This window comes from Geotrypetes seraphini, chromosome 13 (assembly GCF_902459505.1).
Source record: "Geotrypetes seraphini chromosome 13, aGeoSer1.1, whole genome shotgun sequence".
Taxonomy (NCBI): Eukaryota; Metazoa; Chordata; class Amphibia; order Gymnophiona; family Dermophiidae; genus Geotrypetes; species Geotrypetes seraphini.
This window is the reverse complement of record NC_047096.1, coordinates 7,800,588-7,819,174: the sequence shown is the minus strand read 5'-3', so window position 1 is coordinate 7,819,174 and position 18,587 is coordinate 7,800,588.

Genomic DNA, 18,587 nt, shown 5'->3' with positions numbered 1-18,587 from the left:
TCACCCCTGCTCAGTTCTGCTTCCAGCCCCGCCCCATTATGCCCCAGCCATGCCCTATTCTTCCCCCCCAGCCCCGCCCCCACAAAGCTTCCTCTCTTCTCTGACGATCTCTGGCCACATCTGTAGGGTCTGGAGCATGTGCAGATGTGTGCAATGTCATTCACCCATGCTCAGAAGCCCTCCATATGCGGCCAGAGCTTGTTGGGGCTTTCCAAAACCCATACAACGGCTCTAAAAAGAAGACATGTCCATGTTTTCCCTGACATCTGGTAACCCTATCATGAAGTTTTACCATGCCCTAGAAATGCTTCACACCCATTTTTTTAAGCATCTAAATTTAGAATGTACAAATTTACCTATTTAATGATAGTGTGTAGGTGGGGGAGAAGATTTTTAACCCAAAGTTAATTGGACAAGTTGTTGAATATTAACTGAAAGTCTCATGCTTCAGGTTCTGTTTACTTTGCATATGAATTTCAAATTAAGTTTTTGTGGGTGTTTTTTTGTTTTGTATTTTTTTTTAACCTCTGCAAATACTGTATATTTGTGCAATGAGAAAGGATTGGAATGAACCCAACTTGACCATTTGTCCATCCTTGGAGGTCTGAAAGGTATCCTGTTAAACCAGATTGATCCAATATCTGCTTTGCGTTCAAACAGAAAGTGAAATGTTCAAGAAATTGAATTAGGAATGTGTTAAATTTGAATCATTTTCAGTTCCACTGAAATGTTTCTGTGTGGGCGGATAGCTCCATATGCCTAGAGAAGACAAAACAGCTTTACGTTTTCAAGTGCTTAACCCTGGTAAATGACAGAGCCAAGGGACTGGTTTCCATCTGCAGCTTTTGCATCTGAAGCGTCTGGGTCCTTATGGTTTGTTAAACTGTAGTGGGCCTGGAAGAAGTTTTGGGGTCATTTGGAAAACATGGCTTCCAGAATTAACTTGATATGAAATCAGCAAACTTTTAAATAAAGTTATATTTGCCCTTTGCATGGGTGCTATAGAAAACCAGCAGAAAGCCTGCACAAGGGTGTCTGAGGAGGCAACCCACAGCCAGCTTCAAACCCTTGTAGGATTTCACAACCCAAGAGGTTGTCGGAGCATTTTAACAAACAACTTCTTAATTGTCTTGTTAACATCTGTGCCATCACTGACCCGCACTACAATTCATTAGGTACAATGGTGACTTCAGACATACGACTAAGAAACAAAAAACAAGGTCCATTCAGGTCCGGGACAATCAAAAATGATTTTTTTTCTTGGACCCGACAACAGGCAGTATTTTGGCGAGAACTGACTGCATCAGAGGTCTATATACAAAAGGATATTTTATGTAAATAAAATTGATTGGATAAAGATGCATGTATAATTAAAATAACCTGACCACAAAAGATCAAAATGGTGTGACATGCTGATGTGTCTATAAATTCCATATGCAATTATAATATCATCAAATAAACACGATAGTGAAATACTGATATAAATGCTGATCCACTTCAGACATACAGAAATGTTTGATCCTCTGCCGCAGCCATGGCTGTTCTTTGCTGTCTCTTTTCATGACGCCAGTCCAGAGCATCAGACTGTGCAGTCTCCTTTCTGGAATGTTCTCTGGGACTGGCCGTTCTCAGTGACCAGGCTGTGCCCTTCTAGGAGTCCTTTGCCTCCCCAAACCCTGTGTTAACCCATGAGAGACTTTGCTCATGATGGAAGAGTAGCCTGATGGTTAGGGCAGCAGGCTGAGAACCAGGGAAGCCAGGTCAAATCTCACTGCCAACAAGAAAATACCTATTGCATGTGAATGTAATGGAAGGAATTCTATAAAACTGGTGCCTAGAGCCAAATTCCATTTGCATGTGTCGAACACACCATTAGAATGACAGGTTCCGATGTACACTGAGAGCTATTCTATTAAACATGAGAATGACCATACTGGGTCAAACTAATGGTTCATCTAGCCCAGTATCCTGTGTCCACAGTGACCAATCCAAGTCACAAATACCTGGCAGAAACCCAAAAGTAGAAACATTCCAAACAGAATCCCAAAGAATAGCAAGATTCTGGAATCCTAAAGAGTAGCAATATTTCAGAATCCCAAAGAATAGCAACATTCTAAACAGAATCCAAAAGAAAAGCAAGATTCCAGAATCCCAAAGAGTAGCAATATTCCAAACAGAATCCCAAAGAAAAGTAAGATTCTAGAATCCCAATGAATAGCAATATTTCAGAATCCCAAAGAATAGCTAGATTCTAGAATCCCAAAGAGTAGTAACATTCCAAACAGAATCCCAAAGATTAACAAGATTCCAGAATCCTAAATAGTAGCAACATTCCATTCTACCAATCCCAGCACAAGCAGTGGCTTCCCCCATGTCTGTGTCAATAGCAGACTAGGGACTTTTCCTCCAGGAACTCTAAGGGTCATAGTGCCTATCTGTAAGGGGGTGTACTTATAGACAGAGCTTGGGCTGACCATGGGAGTGTTTTTCAGCTTATGTGTAGTGAATAGAATACTTTCAATTGCATTCATCTCTTGGCACACCTAGGAATGCTAAATTACACTTGCCCTTGACATGGTGTAAGTGGGTGCGCCAAGAGAAGCAAAAGAGGCGACCTTGGTGCTCAATCTTTTTATTCATTCAAGACTTGACACGTACGTGTTTCGGCCTTATGGCCTGCCTCAGGGGTCTTATCCTCAATGAGAAGCACTATGTCTGAAGTCTCCTCTTATAGTGAAACAATCTAAATGTAAATAAATGAATGGTAGTTTGCAAGGATGACCTTTAAAGCTAATCAGCTGTGTATAAGAGCAATGCTGTATCTCCACTAAACAGAAAGTGAAACCAATGCCCAGACTGCAAGACGTTCAGAAAAGAAATAAAGACTAAACTCTTCAAGAAATCCCTGAAACAGTCTTAACACCACGAGTACCTGCCTTCCCCCCATCTTCTTCCTGACCCCCAAATCAACCTGACCCTCTTTTTACCTTCTCTAGAAATGTCCAGAGATCTTCTTTTGTAACCCTCCATCTACTACTCTTTTGTAATCCGCCTTGAACCACAAGGTAATAGCGGGATAGAAATCTCTAATGTAATGTAATTTACACTTGCCATCGACATGGCGTAAGTGGGTGAAACCAGTGCTGACCTTATGCTAGCATTCTATAATGTAATCTTGGTATCAGATAGTAACATAGTAGATGACGGCAGATAAAGACCCGAATGGTCCATCCAGCCTGCCCAACCTGATTCAATTTAAATTTTTTTTAATTTTTTTTCTTCTTAGCTATTTTTGGGCAAGAATCCAAAGCTCTACCCAGTACTGTGCTTGGGTTCCAACTGCCGAAATCTCCGTCAAAACTCAATCAAGCCCATCTATACCCTCCCAGCCATTGAAGCCCTCTCCAGCCCACCCTCAACCAAAAGGCCATATGTAGACACATACCGTGCAATTATAGAATGCCATTATAGAATTGGCACTATGGCACGGATTTTCTAACTGGCGCCAATTTTTAAGGCACTGGTAGGCATCCAAGCTCAATAAAAATTGACGTTTGTAACTGAGTTTCAAGGTGCCTACTGGTGCCTAAAAGACGGCTAATGCCAGAAGTGGCGTTAGGTGGCCTAATGCCTACAAGGTGCGATTCACATCAAAGGTAGGCGTTAGAAATGTAGGCCTGGAAAACCCAAGGCGCAATTCTGTACTCCTGCAACATTGATTGCCCAGGTCCAAAATGGCAGCTCTGCTCTGTTCCAGTAATCTTGCAATACTACCACTAGGGGCAACGTTGCCATCTAAGGGTCCAAATTATTTTTCCTTTGGGTAAAAATAAGGCATATTCATGTATTTTCTGACAGCTTGAGCGAGGGTTTTTAGGTTTGTTTGGGGTGCGGGGGGGGGGGGGGGGTTGGGGGGAGAGTCGGTTTCTGGGAGGATTTTTCCATTTTTGTAATGATGTTTAATTTTTGTGTTGCTTTTTTAGTTCAATTTGTTTATTACACTTTAACAATAACATACAGAAACATCATAGAACATATACAGTTCAGGAACGTCAACGAAATTGTTGATGTTAACACGTATCAGGAAAATTGTATACATACTGATTGATTGAAAGTTTGAAAACCAAATACTTAATCAGAAGACGAATGAATGTCAGTGGGCCTCCATAAATTACGATTAGCAACTGTTGAACGAAAATTAAGTTCTCCAGCGGCGTATTGCTCATATCGTTTATGGTAATTGTATGTATTATGTAGGGCTCCTTTTACTAAAGCGAGCTAGCGTTTTTAGCGCATGCAGGAAATTACCGCGTGCTACGCGGCCGGAACTAACGCCAGCTCAATGCTGGCGTTAAGGTCTAGCGGTGTGCGGCAATGTAGCACGTGCTATTCCTTGCGTTAAAGCCCTAACGCAGCTTAGTAAAAGGAGCCCTTACTGTTATTATGTATGCGGCTTTGTTCCCCGCTTAGGTTTGTGGATAAACAGGTTATAAATATTTTTCATAAATAAATATTTTTACTGGGGAGGGGGCTTCCCATTAATCATCGTATTACTTTTAAAATTATACTTTTAGTATTTAAAACTTTATCCACTAGCGAACCGCAATTTATAAATAGAACGCTCATTCCGTGTAACATTCTCTCCAATCCACAGCTCAAAATCTTTTAACGGTTCCTTCTTTAAAAGTCGTTGGTACCAGACGTCATGACATGTTTTCGGTGATGGCTCCCCAAATTTGGAACACCTTACCACAACATATAAGAGATGAAAAGGACCTTAACAAATTGAACTAAAAAAGCAACACAAAAATTAAACATCATTACAAAAATAATTAAAAATAAAATTAAAAATAATCTCAAAACCTTTCTTTTTAGAGATGCTTTTAATCTTTAAACGCAGCTCATACAGGGCAGCAGACATCTTTAAAAAAAAAAACAACAGAAAACTATTGTACCACTCCTCACGTTCTTTCCATTTATGTTTCTTTTTTTTTCTTCTTTAAAGTATTAATTTTGTAACTATATCCCTTTATTCCTCACGTATTCAATTTTGTCTGTATGTTTGTTCGTCTGACCCATTATAACTAAATTTTAAATTGTATGTTTATTTTATACTTTACTGTAACTCGCTTAGCAAATTATGGATAAGCGATTTATCAAATTTAAATAAACTTGAACTTGACAATTTTTAGACAAGTCAGTGGCTTTTGACATTGCCTTCCCACTGCTTTTCCCTCTTCTTCATGGTCAGCAGAGACATTACATAGTTACTGAAGCCAAAGACAAGGATATTTAAGTTTCCAAATGGTTAGCCCATATCATCGCTCTTAGCAAACCTCTCACCGACTTCAGCAATGCATTTTCGCTCTAGAAGCCAAGACTGAACCAAACCGAATGCATATTGGGAAGAAGAAAATGATTTTATTTATGTTTTAAGACCAAGCAGAGAAGTGAACAGTTTCAGCTATGCCAGGAAAATTCAAATCAGCTCATTCGCCAGCTGAAAAAAAATCACCCAGGGACGGGACTTGATTCATAGAGAAATGTATTTACTGTAATTTAAAACCATTCACTTCAGGGAGTGCAGTCCCAGGATAGAATGTATTAAATAATTTATTGACCTGGGAGCTTGGCGGTGGGAAACCCCCCCCCCCAAAAAAAAAAGAGTAGAAAAGAATGCGTGTTGTACAAGAGACATACAATTATTTTAATATGCAGCTCGTAGCCTCTTATAGTGTTTTGGCTGGGCTTGCCTCAGGCAGGGGGTTAATGAAATAATTAATTAGAGACTAGGTAGGCCTCCTAGGGCCAGGAACCTCACCAGCAACTCTTGGTAATAGCCTGTCAGATTCAGCTCATCGGAGACCAAACCTTATGGCCGAAAACCCCTCCAGCTCTGCTTTGCTTTCTGCTCTCTTTCCCTCTCCGTCTCATTTCTTCCCTCCACCCCCACACATAAAAAAATAAGTTTTGCGCCTGGAATAAAATTAAAGAAAACAAACCTTCAGGTGACAGAACAGATCACACAATAATCCTCATAATCATAATCATAATTTATTCTTATATACCGCCAAACCATCAGTTCAAGGCGGTTCCCAACAAGAAGATGCTGTACAAACAGTAAATTACACGCATGAGCATATCCAAATATTTCTCAGAAAATACAAATGGCATTTAAGTCACATATTTATCAAACAGGTAAGTTTTATGAATGTGACATGGGAAGATGACACGGGGCAGAGGTGGATTTCATTGGGGGGAGGAATGCTTCTGAAGGAAATTCAGCAGTATTCTGCATTTTTTGTTGAAAGCCCCATATAACTACAGGGACCAAGGCATTACTGTGATGCAGAGTAGAGAATGACACCGTGACAAAATTCATCACCGTTCCCGTCCCCACGGATAACCGCAGGAAACCATCTTCATGTCATTCTTTAAGGAAAGAGGGAAGAATCAGAGTATGAATGGCCACAACCACTGACCCGCAAGCTTTGCTTTGAAGAATGCTGGTGTAGAAGGACTGAGGTTGAAACAGACACTACAGAATGACAGTCTCTGGTATCTAGAGCAGATATTGTGATGTCATAATGCCTCATTCCACCGGTGCCTAAGAGCCAATCACATCAGTGATGTCACAATGGCTTCATTATCCTTGGCTCCCATAAGAATCAGAGTATGAATGGCCACAACCACTGACCCGCAAGCTTTGCTTTGAAGAATGCTGGTGTAGAAGGACTGAGGTTGAAACAGACACTACAGAATGACAGTCTCTGGTATCCAGAGCAGATATTGTGATGTCATAATGCCTCATTCCACCAGTGCCTAAGAGCCAATCACATCAGTGATGTCACAATGGCTTCATTATCCTTGGCTCCCATAAGAATCAGAGTATGAATGGCCACAACCACTGACCCGCAAGCTTTGCTTTGAAGAATGCTGGTGTAGAAGGACTGAGGTTGAAACAGACACTACAGAATGACAGTCTCTGGTATCCAGAGCAGATATTGTGATGTCATAATGCCTCATTCCACCAGTGCCTAAGAACCAATCACATCAGTGATGTCACAATGGCTTCATTATCCTTGGCTCACTTAAGAATCAGAGTATGAATGGCCACAACCACTGACCCTCAAGCTTTGCTCTGAAGAATGCTGGTGTAGAAGGACTGAGGTTGAAACAGACACTACAGAATGACAGTCTCTGGTATCCAGAGCAGATATTGTGATGTCATAATGCCTCATTCCACCAGTGCCTAAGAGCCAATCACATCAGTGATGTCACAATGGCTTCATTATCCTTGGCTCACATAAGAATCAGAGTATGAATGGCTACAACCACTGACCCGCAAGCTTTGCTTTGAAGAACGCTGGTGTAGAAGGACTGAGGTTGAAATAGAAACTAGAAAATGACATGTGATTATTTCCCGCGGTTATCCGCGGGGACGGGAACGGTGATGAATTTTGTCACCGTGTCATTCTCTAATGCAGAGTGGCAATGCTATCTGTGTGAAGCATTGCTTCCAAACCTGTCCAGGAGACCCCCCCCCCAACCTGTCTGCTTTTTTCAGGATAACTATGAAGTATATGCAAGACAGGGCTGTTATTAGACATGCTGGGGTCCCCTCCCTCAATTTCCCCACCCATCAAATGCCCTCCTATCCAGCATCTTTCCCTTCCTCCTCCTCCCCACCCCCACCCCCTGGTTCACTACATGCCAGCATCCCTCCCTTCATTTAAAAATCAGCTGCTCCAGGGGGATAGGTTTACCAGACGTCCGGATTTCCCCTGACTTGTTATCTTTTTCGAGGGCATGTTTGGGGGTCCAGACGGCTTTTCAAAACCCAGCACTTTGTTCGTGTTTTGAAAAGCTTCCTATAAAAATTGCATGGGTGGGGGAACGGAGCATGACGCAGGCGGAACGGAGCAGAACTAGGCGGGCCTGTGGGCATGGCCATGGGTCTGGATTTTTCTTCGGGAAAATCTGATAACCCTACAGGGGGACCACGTGAGCTGGGGTCTCTTTCCCTTCTCCCCACCTTCTTCCGAAGCCCCCCCTTCTTCCGAAGCCCCCCCTTTTAAAATTCAAAAGGGTCCCTGGCATGGCCGTGTTTCTCTAGTGCTGCTTGTGGATTCCTCAACGCTGTTGCCCTGCCATGGTCCACCCAATTGGAAACAGGAAGTTGTGTCAAAAGGGGCAGACCGCGGCAGGCCAACAGCGCAGAGGAATCCACAAGCAGCACTAGAGAAACACGGCCATGCCGGCGACCCTTTTGAATTTTAAAAGGGGGGCGGGGGCTTTGGAAGAGGCTGGAGTGAAGGGAAGGACATCCCAGCTCACAGGGGCCCCCTGGAGTTGAGGGGCCCAGGGCAGTTGCCCTGTTTTACCATCCCCAAACGTCAGCTCTGTGCAAGAGCCAGATCTACATATACCCTTAATTCTAAAAACTAGGGCACACAAGTTTGCAAAATTGAATGCACAAGTTATAAAATAGCACTTAACTTAATTGTTTAAGTGGGCGCCAATTGACACCGATTTGTAGTTATGCATGTAACTGCACTTAGGGGATACTCTATAAACGTAGCTCCATATTATATAAATGGCACCTAACTGAAGTGGTAAAATCCATTTAAAAACACTTAAAATAGCGTTTTTTTTAAAAAACGTAGGTGCCTATCGACGTCTAGTGCCGGTCCACAGAAATTTCCTGCCGGTCCACAGGGCCAGCACGTGCATCATGCCCAAAACAATGTTCTTCAACCGCCAGTCCATGGTGCGATCGATGTGGCATTATCTTCGAGCCAGCTCCCTCTTCCTAACTGATTCAGTGCACAAAGCCACGGACAGGGGCTCCTACGGGCATCCTGCGCCTGAACCGGAAGCCTTTGCTCTGACGTTGCAACATCAGCGGGAAGGCTTCCTGATGAGGCACGGGACGAGCAAGGTGCAATTAGTACTATTATTAGGGCGGGGTCTGGCCCACGACTTAGCCCCGTCCACAGACCGATGCCGGTCCACAGAATAATTCTTTTATTTCTGCCGGTCCTTAGGTGTAAAAAGGTTGAAAAACACTGTGTTAATGGACGTTATTTTGATTAATTGCTGTGTGCTGTTGATACGTTAAATTGTTAATAAAGCTGAGGCCATGTTTATGCCACCATAATTTGGTATTGGAGGTGATTACCATATACACTCAAATATAAACCGGGATTTTTGGGCCAAAAACTTGGCTCAAATTTGGGGGTCCCAGTTTATTTTCGGACCAGCGCCCCCTCCCAGAATGATTGCAGGCTGCCGCCAGGCTCTGCATCCTGTCCCCTCTCCCTGCCCTGTCTTCGTACCTCCTCTGCCGATCCCTGGTGGTCCAGAGCTGCAGTGGGCAGGAGCGAGCTTTCCATGAGAATTCGCGGGAAGCCAGTCAAGAAGCTGCCCAGCACCGGGCAGGAACGCCAAAGCGTGCTCCTGCTCGGTGCTGCTCAGCGGCTGAAGAAACCCGATCTCGCAGTAGCCACCACCAACCGGGTTAGCAGCAGGGCAGGAGAGCGGAAAGCTCACTCCTGCCCGCTGCACCTCTTGACTAACAGGGATTGGCAGAGGAGGTACGAGGACAGGGCGGGGGGGGGGGGACAGGATGCAGAGCCTGGGAGGGAAGGGGGCTGGGTGCAGAGTCTGACAGGGAGGGAGGGGGGCTGGGTGCAGAGCCTGACAGGGGAGGGAGGGAAGGGGGCTGGGTGCAGAATCTGACAGAGAGTGAGGGGGGCTGGGTGCAGGGTGCAGAGCCTGACAGGGGAAGGAGGGAAGGGAGCTGGGTGCAATTCCTGACGGGGGATGGAGGGAAGGAGGCTGGGTGCAGTTCCTGACAGGGGAGGGAGGGTAGGGGGCTGGATGCAGAGCCTGACAGGAGAGGGAGGGAAGGGGGCTGGGTGCAGAATCTGACAGGGAGGGGGGGGGGCTGGGTGCAGAACCTGACAGGAGAGGGAGGGAAGAGGGCTGGGTGCAGAATCTGACAGGGAGTGAGGGGGGCTGGGTGCAGGGTGCAGAGCCTGACAGGGGAAGGAGGGAAGGAGGGAAGGGAGCTGGGTGCAATTCCTGACAGGGGATGGAGGAAAGGAGGCTGGGTGCAGTTCCTGACAGGGGAGGGAGGGTAGGGGGCTGGATGCAGAGCCTGACAGGGCAAGGCACTTGAATATTAAGCCACCTGTCTTATATTCGAGTCAACCATTTTTCCTCCTTTTTAGGGGGAAAATGGAAGTCTCGACTTATATTCAAATCGACTTCTATTTGAGTAGATATGGTATGGATAGTGGACGAGTGTGTGAGTGCCTAAGTTAACTAGCCTTAAGGCCAGAGTACCATTAGCGACCCAGGGTGCTATTAATCCATTCCCGCCAAGAAGAGCCAGTGGGAGCTGGTAGACACAGTTTACAAATTGTTTTGGGAAAAGTGTGTTCTTTTTCAAGAAATCTGAATTATTTACTTTTTAGAAACTCCATTTAAATGTCAACTGCTTTTCGAGAAAATGGAATTATTTCTTTGAGTGATCGAATGTGCTTGAGCTGTTTATTGCATTTCCTGAGTGTTATGTATGCCTCGTCTTGGTCAATCTGACTAGAAGGACTTCAGCTGGCAGCAAACACTGCATCCTAGCCACCCTAGTTTAAGGAACTCTTAAATGAGTCGAAATCTCCTTCCCGTTAAACTCACTGGATGATCTTTTAATACAGTGGCTCTTAAACCTGTCCTGAGGGACCCCCGGTCGTTCCGCTTCTCAGGATATCAACAATGGATATTCGTGAGATAGATTTGCATGCATGGCCTCCACTAAGTGTAAATTTCTGAAATGCCTATTCATTGAGCATGTCCTGAAAATCTAACTGGCTGGGGGTCCCCTAGAACAGTTTTGTGACTCTTTGTTTTATTGTATTCTTAGCTTTGATTGTGAGCAGGACCTGTGTATATTCCTGATATTTATTTGATGCTAAATGACACAGTAATTGTGTTGTTTAAAAACCAATTAAAAAGTAATTACAAAAAAAAATGCCACTATGTGGTCTCCTGAACCAGTGCCTAGGTCAGGGGTAGGCAATTCCGGACAAGAGCCGGAGCCAGGTCAGGTTTTCAGGATATCCACAATAAATATGCATGAGATAGATTTGCATCTCAAGGAGGCAGTGCATGCAAATCCATCTCGTAGATATTCATTGTGGATATCCTAAAAATCTGACCTGGCTCCGGCTCTCGAGGATCGGAATTGCCTACCCCTGGCCTAGGTCCCCGCTACCCGGCAACTCGCTACCCGCGTCGGGGTCGGCTCTCTCTCTGACGTGACTTCTGGGTCTGGCGCCTATGAAGAGACATCAGAGGGAGAGCCGACGCGGGTAGCGAGTTGGTAATGCTGCTCACGCCAAGGAAATTAAAAGAGGTACGCAGTAGGGAAGGGGTGCGTGTGATCACACCAGCAGGGGGTAGGGAAGAAGGTAAGAGAGGGGTGTCACTCAGAGTTAAATAGGGGAGGGTCATTGGGGTGGGCAGACTGGATGGGCCGCGGCCCTTATCTGCCGTCTTTTTCTATGTTTCTATGTTTAAGTTGAGATGGACCCTAGTGCTCAGCTTTCTGGTAACTTGTAGAACTCCATACAGAATTGCCTCCACTTTTAAATGTGACGGTAGATCTTTTCCCAAAAGAATTACTTCCTTTGTCCTTACTCACACCAAATCTGTGCCACACATTGGGTTACAATAAGAGAGAAAGTCAAGTGGTGGGAGTGACGAGAGATCACCTTTTCACTGCCTCTGACTTCCTAGTCATCGCAGCCTCTCATTAAAGCGGACCATCTGTTCGTTAATTGCTCAGAGAGCTAGACGAGAAGCTACAAACGTTTCACATGTCGTAAAGCTCATTTGGGGAGCAATTTGGTAACTGGGCACTTGGGTAAAGAGCCCTTTATTCTGAGCGGACCCTGCCAGATTTTAAAGTGAGCAGTTTGCTTTGAAAATTACCCCAGGGAAGGTCATTTCACCTGCTTTTTGGTACGCAGATTTCAGGGCTCAATCAAGCATCTGCAGACAATTTTTGAATTGTATGTCCAACCCCATGCCCAGGTCAACTTACACATATACAGGCGTAAATTCAGTAAATAATACCTAAAGTTCGATGCAAGGATGATGCGATGATGCACACGAGTTCTATAAAGGCAGTTCCACACAGATCTGTTTTTACTCCATCAGAAAATTACAAAGACTAAGGGGACACTCAATGAAGTTACAGGGAAATACTTTTAAAGCCAATAGGAGCAAATATTTTTTCACTCAAAGAACAGTTAATTTCTGGAACTCATTGCCAGAGGACGTGGTAACAACGGTTGGTGTAGCTGGGTTTCAAAAAGGCTTGGACAAATTCCTGGAGGAAAAGTCCATAGTCTGCTATTGAGACAAACATGGGGGAAGCTACTGAAATCGGTAGCAAGGAATGTTGCTACTATGTGGGGTTCCAGAATCTTTTGTTACTCTTTGGAATTCCGGAATCTTGGGATTCTGTTTGAAATGTTGCTACTATTTGTGGTTCTGGAATCTTTAGTTACTCTTTGGAATTCCAAAATCTTGGGATTATTTGGAATTCTGTTTGGAATGTTGCTACTATTTGGTGTTCCAGAATCTTTTGTTACTCTTTGGAATTCCAGAATCTTGGGATTCTTTGAGATTCTGTTTGGAATGTTGCTACTATTTGGGTTTCTGCCAGGTACTTGTGACCTGGATTGGCCATGTGGAAACAGGATTCTGGCCTAGATGAACCATCGGTCTGACCCAGTATGGTTATTTTTATATTTTTAAGTCATTTTCTCGCCTAAGTTTTAAGTGCTAAAGTTTGGTGTAAATGTAAATGTTTGCACAACAGACGAAGATTCAATGCCCGACAACATGATGCACGACCTACTCCTACTGGAGCGATGGTCTAGGACATGGCAACTCAACTTCAATGCCAAAAAATGCAAAGTTATGCACCTGGGCAGCCAGAATCCATGCAAGTCTTATACCCTTAATGGCGAGATCCTAGCAAAAACGGTAGCAGAACGAGACTTGGGGGTAATCGTCAGTGAGGACATGAAGTCTGCCAATCAAGTGGAGCAGGCTTCGTCCAAGGCAAGACAAATCATGGGCTGCATACGAAGGGGTTTCGTCAGTCGTAAGGCGGAAGTCATTATGCCATTGTATAGATCCATGGTGAGGCCCCACCTGGAATACTGTGTGCAATTCTGGAGGCCGCATTATCGCAAGGATGTGCTGAGACTGGAGTCGGTGCAAAGAATGGCCACCCAGATGGTCTCGGGACTCAAGGATCTACCATACGAAAAACGGCTTGACAAATTGCAGCTATACTCGCTCGAGGAGCGCAGAGAGAGGGGGGACATGATCGAGACGTTCAAGTATCTTACGGGCCGCATCGAGGCGGAGGAAGATATCTTCTTTTTTAAGGGTCCCACGACAACAAGAGGGCATCCGTTGAAAATCAGGGGCGGGAAACTACAAGGTGACACCAGGAAATTCTTTTTCACTGAAAGAGTGGTTGATCGCTGGAATAGTCTTCCACTACAGGTGATTGAGGCCAGCAGCGTACCTGATTTTAAGGTCAAATGGGATCGGCACATGGGATCTATTCACAGGGCAAAGGTAGGGGAGGGACATTAAGGTGGGCAGACTAGATGGGCCGTGGGCCCTTATCTGCCGTCTATTTCTATGTTTCTATGTTTCTATGTAACTAGTCAGTTAGGTGCAAAAATGGAAATATTCTAGAACTCTGCGCCTAAATCTTAGGAATGTCCATGACCTGCTCGTGTCTCCCCCTTGGCTGTGCCCTCTTTGGAGTTGTGTGTAAGAAAATTTGGGCATTCAGTTTACAGAACAGGGTAGCTGTGGTTGACAGGCAGAGGCAGCGCAGTGAACAGCTTCTGGCCTGCCCCTCCAGGGCTTCCCTTTGGCACATCATCAGTGATACGACAGAGGGAAGGCCGTGGTGGGGCAGGCCAGAAGCTAGCTGGCCGCCACCATTGCTGCAGCTGCTTTAGGGTACCCGGAGGTATGTCAGGACTCACTGAATCGGTGAGTCTGATTTTTTTTTTTTTTAGAAAATGAATCGATTCACCGAAGTGAATTGATTTGAATCGGCAAATCGGGCAGTACTATTAGGAACATAGCTGACCCTATTCTTATAGCTGGGCGCGATGAACCTCATTTGAATATCAGGTGGTTCATTTCCAGAATATAACATGGAATAAAAAGACATGTTTAATGGCCACGCTGGTGTATAATGTGATATCACTTTGACCAGCTCAGAGCCGTGATGTCAGCATTCTTCAATGAGCTCTCTCAGATGAAGTGCCGGGTTTTGATTAGCCGTCCGGAGGGAAATCCAGACATCTGGTAACACTAGCCATTCCTCTCCCTATGCACCAAGCACCCCTTCTAGCTTTCACAGTTGGCTTTCCTACTTGTCTGGCCACGACAACATACAATTGCCCCCACTCTGAAGTATAACCAGAACCGGATTGTTTAACCTTGATAACACATCGGTCTTCTTTTTGGAAGTGGATACAGGGAAAGATGCCTCCTCCTAATTGTCTCAGATTTTTCAGCATCTCTGCTTAGAAAAGTCTGCAAGAACGGAGCCAACTTTGTCAGAAGTGGAGAGCTTCTATGAACTTGTTAGCGGGTTAAACAGCATTCCCTCTTCTTTCAAAGATCATTTCAATGCATTAGTTGTCATTAAAAATTCATTCTGTCTCTTTGACTGGCACTGAAACGCCTAGAAAGACATCCTGGGAAAGGGATTTCACTGCTCTTTGAATCTTCGTGTGTTCTGTACATGCTACAGCCTCAGCAGAGCGAAAGAGTGCAAAGTGGTAACAGGATCAGACCTGTAACCCCAGGCTGCTAAATTCTTAGTGGATCTCAAAATAGCTTAATCGTTGGGGAGTGGGATTAATAACCTCCTTCGAAAAGAGCGTATAGCGTAGCTGGTTTTAAGAAAGGTTTGGATAAGTTCCTGGAGGAAATGTCCATAGTCTGTTATTGAGAAAGACATGGGGGAAGCCACTGCTTGTCCTGGGTTGGTAGCATGGAATGTTGCTACTCTTTGGGATTCTGGAATCTTGCTCTTCTTTGAGATTCTGCATGGAATCTTGATACTCTTTGGGGTTCTAGAATCTTTTGTTACTCTTTGGGATTCCAGAATGTTGCTACTCTTTGGAATTCCGGAATCTTGCTATTCTTTGAGATTCTGCATGGAATGTTGATACTCTTTGGAGGTTCTAGAATCTTTTGTTACTCTTTGAGATTCTGCCTGGAATCTTGATACTCTTTGGGGTTCTAGAATCTTTTGCTACTCTTTGGGATTCTGGAATGTTGCTACTCCTTGGGTTTTGGCCAGGTACTAGGGACCTGGATTGGCCACCGTGAGAACCAGCTACTGGGCTTGATGGACCATTGGTCTGACCCAGTAATGCTATTGTTATGCCCTTAAAGAGTAGGCTAGGAAAAATGGCCTATTTTGAATAGGATCCCACATCTTGCTGGAAGATAGAAGAAATTCTGTGCTTTTGTATTATTCTTAAGATGAAGGAGAATGGGACACAGTGTGTGATGAGCAATAATATCCTCTGGACCACTGAGCAACATGCAAGGAACAACTCAAAGATTTTATGTCTACAAACTGACTTTTGTCCCCACATCAGAGTACTGCTCTGTTGCTCTGCTAAAGACATTCTTTCAATTTGTATCTTTCAGACTGAAAGAATTATAATGTACCGTTGTTATTAGAGATTTATACAGCTGCAAACGACGTGGGGGAAGGAAGAATATTGGAATCATTAAAAAAAAAAATCTGAACATTACTGCTTCTACTTTCAACTGTTAGAAATTTATTCTCAGCCCGTATCATCTGCCTCTAATGATCCTGAAGAGACAGCTCTCTCGATGAACATTAACAAACTTAAACTGAATCCCGACAAATAAAAAGCAGTCATTTTCTCAAGGAAGAATGTTACCCATACCAATCCAGGCTTAAAAATTCATTGTTGTTAACTCCATTAAAATTCTTGGAGTAACTATAGATCATGAAAGCTGTTCCCTCTAAGCCAGGGGTGTCAAAGTCCCTCCTCGAGGGCCGCAATCCAGTCGGGTTTTCAGGATTTCCTCAATGAATATGCATGAGATCTATTAGCATACTATGAAAACAGTGCATGCAAATAGATCTCATGCATATTCATTGGGAAAATCCTGAAACCCAACTGGATTGCGGCCCTCGAAGAGGGACTTTGACACCCCTGCTCTAAGCTGAGCCAGATGCAAAGCTTGCGGGTCAGTGGTTGTGGCCATTCATACTCTGATTCTTATGTGAGCCAAGGATAATGAAGCCATTGTGACATCACTGATGTGATTGGCTCTTAGGCACTGGTGGAATGAGGCATTATGACATCACAATATCTGCTCTGGATACCAGAGACTGTCATTCTGTAGTGTCTATCTCTCCTTAAAGAATGACATGAAGATGGTTTTCCGCGGTTATCCGCGGGGACGGGAACGGTGATGAATTTTGTCACCATGTCATTCTCTAGTACAGAGCGAAACTCGAGTTGGTTTTGGCCACCTTCAGGTGTGCACACAGTAGTTAATTGGGTGTTTTACACTGGTCACATATTCACATTCACAGCAGAGGGACGCTGAATTGATAGACCAGCCTCGTCTTAAGAGAAGTAATAGATCTCTTATCTGGTGGTGGTAATTATGTGGATGAAGGCTAACCTGGGACTTGACTGTGGCAATGACGGTCCCAGACTGGCGGCCCCTGCTTATATTTTTCATTGAGCAGTGGGGTTTAGCGGATCTGAGCACAGCACTTATATTAATGAATATTTATTGACGTAAGACAAGTCAAATGCAAATTGATTTTAGCAAGAAAATTGAGGATAAATTTGGTTTGAATAATTTGAAATATTAAACACAAGGTAGCTGCAATATTATAAACCTATCATAACGGGGAGACTGGAAAGGGATCCCAGAAGCAAACGCTGTTATTTTGCTGTAGGTTTTATCAGAGCTGGAAAAGATTTCTAACATATTAAGTTTGATTAGCAGAGCACCATCTGCCTGCACTGCGTCGGCTTTGAAGCCTTCAGATGTAATATGTGGCTTTGCATCCCAAGAATGAGATCAGAGAGCTAAGTCGCACAGCACATATAAAAACAGAGAACAGGACAGCAGATAGAGATTGCGAGGTGAGCTCTAGGTAAATCATCCTGTTCCTTCCTTTCTCCCCCCCCCCCCCCCCCCCTTCATCCCTGGCTTTCTCCTCACATTTGCAAGGCTAAGAATCCTCTGTACTTGTCCCAGAATCCTTCAGTTCCGATGAAATTAGACTTGCACAGCTAAATATAGACGCTGAGGAGGAAGAAAAGGAGGGATATGATAGAGATATTCAAAAGTCCGAATAATGCAGAAGCGAGCGTTTTTTTTTCATGAGAAAGAAAACTCTAGAGGCGATAGAGGCAGACTCAGGCGTAACAAGGAAATATTTGGAGCAGAGGATCACAGGTTTGGTTTCTGGATCTTCTGTAGTGTGGGTCACCTGTGGCTAGTGATGCTGCCGCTAGGTAGGAGTGGAATGTAGAGGGGAAGAAGAAGGATTCACGGTTATCACGGGGGACATCTAGCAGTCAGATTTAGAGCCTGTGCTGCAGGATTCCAGAAGGGCCCTAGTGAACAGGTGATGAAGTAGTGTGTCATGGAATGTCCGTGGTGATGAACTGGCTCGGTGATGAAATGTCTCGGTGATGAACTGTCATGATGAACCCTCACATGATGAAATGTCAGTAAACCATGTTATTTTTACAGAAGGGCTGGTAGAAGGCTGGACCAAGCTTTCAGAGGAGGTGGTAGCGGCAAAACCACAAACAATTGAAGAAAGCCTGGGCTCGGTGGTCCTCACCTGCTAATAACTCTTCTGGGTCTATGATAAAATTCAAGGATACCTCAAGTGAGCTCTGACTAATGAAAAGAGAAAGGGGTTTACCCCCGTCTTAAAAGTATGACTAATATCCCGGGCTTTACGAGGGGCCGCTGAAAAGTTCTCCGCCCAACCAAGAAGAGAATGATGTGAAGCCATGAAACTTACAAGTTATTCCACACTTTTCTTGACATTTTTTGTTTCAATGATATGAAATGAAACAAAAAGTGTGGAATAACTTGTAAGTTTCATGGCTTCACATCATTCTCTTCTTGGTTGGGCTGAGAATCTTTCAGCGGCCCCTCATATTGTGATGTCATACTGCCTCATTCCACCAATGCCTAAGAGCCAGCCTCATCAGTGATGTCACAATGGCTTACTTTCCCTATACTCGTGCCCATTTACTAGATCCATTTGCCTCACTGAAACAAAATGTCAAGAAAAGTGTGGAATAACTTGTAAGTTTCATGGCTCCACATCAATCTCTTCTTGATTGGGTGGAGAAGTTTTCAGCGGCCCCTCGTAGCATGAGGGACGTCTGAAGGACATTCTCTTCCTAGTAAAGATCTCAGCAGTGGCATCAGAAAGATTT